Source organism: Macrobrachium rosenbergii, chromosome 31, assembly GCF_040412425.1.
Source record: "Macrobrachium rosenbergii isolate ZJJX-2024 chromosome 31, ASM4041242v1, whole genome shotgun sequence".
NCBI classification, from domain to species: domain Eukaryota; kingdom Metazoa; phylum Arthropoda; class Malacostraca; order Decapoda; family Palaemonidae; genus Macrobrachium; species Macrobrachium rosenbergii.
In genome coordinates, this window is record NC_089771.1 from 24,952,884 (window position 1) to 24,956,968 (window position 4,085).

The following is a 4,085-nucleotide window of genomic DNA, read 5'->3' on the forward strand; positions in this document are numbered from 1 at the left end:
GGGTGAAAAGGTCAGTGCAACTCATGCGGTGCACTGTAGGCATTTAAGGTTCTTTGCAGCGTCTCTTCATGGCCCCTAGTTGCAACCCCATTCATTTCTTTTATTGCACCTCCATTCATGTTCTCTTCCATCTTGCGAATCACTCTCTCCTAACACTTGTTTCAGTGCAACTGCGAGGTTTCCTCCTGTTATCCATTTCAGACCTTTTGCTTTCAATTTCCGTTTCAGTGCTGAATGACCTCATAGGTCTAGCGCTTGGCCTTTGGCCCAAGTTCTACATTCCCTTCTCTGTTCTACAACATTTTACTGATAAACACGGTTTTTTTCTCAAAGACTGAGGTCACTTTGTATTTCAGATTAAACCGATCTAATACCCGCCCACTTGCAAAGACGTATGAGCGACCAGTAGGTGGAGGTAAAGTAAAAAAAAAAATTGTGATGGGGTTATTTAGAAGTAACGGTGGTTGACTGTTGATTAAACTGACCTTATTTTAACACGGAACATTGCCCAAGGACCTAAGCAGTGGCAGTCGAAGACTAGAAGAGGCTCACCGTGGACCTCTCGAATCGGACAACCAACCGAGAGATGAAAGGCCGAATGTGGACTCCGTAACATGTATTGCGAATTGTAGATTCTGACACTGAAGTCTATATTGTCCTGTTAAATTCATATTAGTTTTAGTTACTTTGTTAATTCTAATAAACAATCATATTCTTTTGAAGCTTTGAATTTCAAAGGAGTGGTCCTTTTGTGATCTTGTTCCATACGGATAGGGTTCATCTTTTGAATAATAATAATAATAATAATAATAATAATAACTGTTGTATAATAATAATAATAATAATATTAAATAATCACGGAAGCCTTGAATTTCAAGTTAATAAGTCCCTTTTGTGGTCTTGTTCACCATGAATAATCTTCTGAATAATAATAACTAATAATAATAATAATAATAATAATAATAATAATAATAATAATAATAATATTCTTGGAAACCTTGAATTTCAAGTCAGTGGCCCCTGTTTTGGGCTTGTTCTATATGGATATGGTTCATCCTATCATGTCTGTTGTCCAACTTCTCTGATAATTACTTCTTACTGCAGCCTAACTGGAGTTTCTCCAGTTCCTTATTTAAATTTTTGTATTTCACCTTTATTTTCATTCTCTGTGTTTTGCTGTCCAACAGAGAATGGAAAAGAGATAATATATATATATATATATATATATATATATATATATATATATATATATATATATATATATATATATATATATATATATAATATATATATATATATATATATATATATATATATATAAGAAGTATATACATTAAATACATTCTCTCTCTCTCTCTCTCTCTCTCTCTCTCTCTCTCCTCTCTACTCTCTCTCTCTCTCTCTCTCTCTCTCTCTCTGAAGACTCAATTTTCAAATCCTCTTGAGAGCTGAAGTGCTATTCTCATGTAACTGTAGTAATAGCATAAATTATGTATATATACACATATATATGTATGTATATGTATGTATGTATGTATGTATGTATGTATGTATGTATGTAAGGTATGTATGTATGTATGTATGTATGTGTGTGAGAGTGAGAGAGAGAAGGTCAGTTTAGAAAGGGTCTATCATAAAACCATACTGACTGAGTTTCGTTTTCTGTCATATCGTATCCGCTTAAACTCTTGGTGACAAATTCAATGAGATTCTAAAGTAAATGAAAAGATCTGTTCTTCTCGACAGTTATTTCTGTTCATTTTACTTCGAGAAGATTGTGTGATGAATGAACTTTTCGATGGGGGTTCTCTTTCTTTTGCTGTGCCTCTGTTCCATATTCTCTTTCTCCCATCTTACTTTCCACCTTCTCCTAAAAGTTGTTTTCTTGTATTTCAGCGCTGACCATGACCTCATGGGTCCAGTCTCTTGGCATTTGGCTGGATTTTTTCTTGGATGCTGGTTGGAAATGGGCTGGGTTCCCTGACGACCTAGGCAAAAAAAAAGTGTGGGATTAGTGACCAGTTACAACATGCAGTGCTCTAAGACTTCTCTGCAACCTCCCGAATGAAGCACCAATAACATCTGAGGCTTTTATCACCTGCCGGCTGTCAGATATATATTTTAGATCTGTGGTTCTCAACCGTTAGGCGGGGAGGCCAGTTGTGACCACAGATTTCAGGCTCAGACTGGCTCTAGGGATCACACAAAACGGCATTGTGCATTGGTCCGCACTACTGAGAGTTTCACGCTGGGCTTTCTCCCGTTAGCTTGTGTGTTTGCATTTAAATATTTTTGTTGCATATTGTTTGGAATGCATCTTTGAGGCAGACAATTTGGGAAGGTGGAGGGGGGGAATGGCATTCTAACAAGGCGAAAGGGTATGGGCCAAAAAGGTTGAGAACCACTGTTTTAGATATTGTTTAAGGAAACGACTTTTAATTTTTTTTATTTTCTTATTTAATATTTTTGCTTCATGAATAACCTAGATGTTGTGACGTCAGTTTAGTAACCGTAAGCCCAATCAATCAATTAGGGAGTAGCAGCAGGGGCTAGGGGAGAGGGGAAGGAGTTCTCTTCACTGCATGAGGCAGCTTTTTCTTACCTGTATGTGCATCAGAGGAGGTTACCAACTTGTATTTTCTCTGTTTCTTCTTCTTTTCTGCATCTTTTTCCACTTCCCAGTGGGGTCGATGTTTCTGACAGCTTCATCCCACCTGGCTCTGGTCAAACACATCGTCCTCTGACAATAGTTTGTCTCTCAGGTCTTCTCTAACTACATCCATCCACTTTCGCTTTGGTCTTCTCTCTTGCTCTCCCCACCAGGCACCCATCTGCATCACCTCCTCCCTACAGATGTCTCTATCCATTCTCATCACATGGCCATACCACTGCAGTCTTCTTTCCAGGGCTTCTTTGATAGTTCTATGGCTTTAGTAGTTCCTCTTATCCTTTCATTTTTTTATCCGTCCATTTTTGTTAACTCCACACATCCACCTGAGCATATTCATGCTCTACTGCATCCAATTACTTCTCTTGCATTCTCTTTACCGGCCATGTTGGCCTCGTTATGCACCAAACTTCAAGGATTCCACTACTGTCTATACACTCTTCCTTAACCTTTATGTTGATTCAGCGATCGCACAAGACACCTGACATCTTTCTCAATTTTTCCATCCAGCCCGCACTGTGTGTTATTTCTACATCCAAATTTCATCATCAGCCTTTGTTGAACCAAGATACTTAAATTTTTCTACTCGATTCAACCTTTTGTCTCTTCCATACTAATCTCGGAGTCTTGATCTTCATTAAAACTTAGGTATTCAGTCTTCTTCCTACTGATCTTCCTCTGTCCTCCCATTGCTCTGGTTTTGACTCCACTACCACTCTGTTGCGCTGCACCTTTTGATGTCATCAGCAAACAACATGCACCAGAGGGGATTGATCTTTACTGATTGAGATAGCACTGCACATCTATTATCAGTCAAAATATGGACTTAAAGCAGATACCTGATGTCAAATCAACTGTTACTGGTGTATTCAGTTAACCCAACACTGCTTCTAACCTGCGTTTTTGCTCCTTCATACTTATCTTGACCACCTCACTCTCCGGTGTTCCCTTTACTCGCATGCACCTCAAAACCTCTTCAGTGGTACTCTCGCATGCCTTTTCCAGATCTATGAATACTGTGTGCAGTCCTTAACTTTTCGGTGTTTTTCCATCATCTGTCGACGGGTAAACACTGCATCTGTCGTTCTCTTCCTGGCATGAAACCAAACTGTTCTTTTCACCTGCAGATGTTTCTTCTAATTCTTTGATCCATTATCCCTCCCCAGATTTTCATGGTGTGAGACATTAACTTTATTTCTCTGTAGTTTGCACAAGCCTGGATGTCACCCTCCTCCTTATAGATAGGCAAAATAAAGCTTTCTCTCCATTCTTTTGGTATCTTTTCCGGACTGTGTATTTTCGTTGCTAGGTCCCACAGCATGTCTATTCCCTTCCAGGCTCTTCCACACCTCTGCAGGAATTCCATCTGGTCCTGTTGCTTTGCCATTTTTCGACTGGCTTGTCCACCCCAGTGACT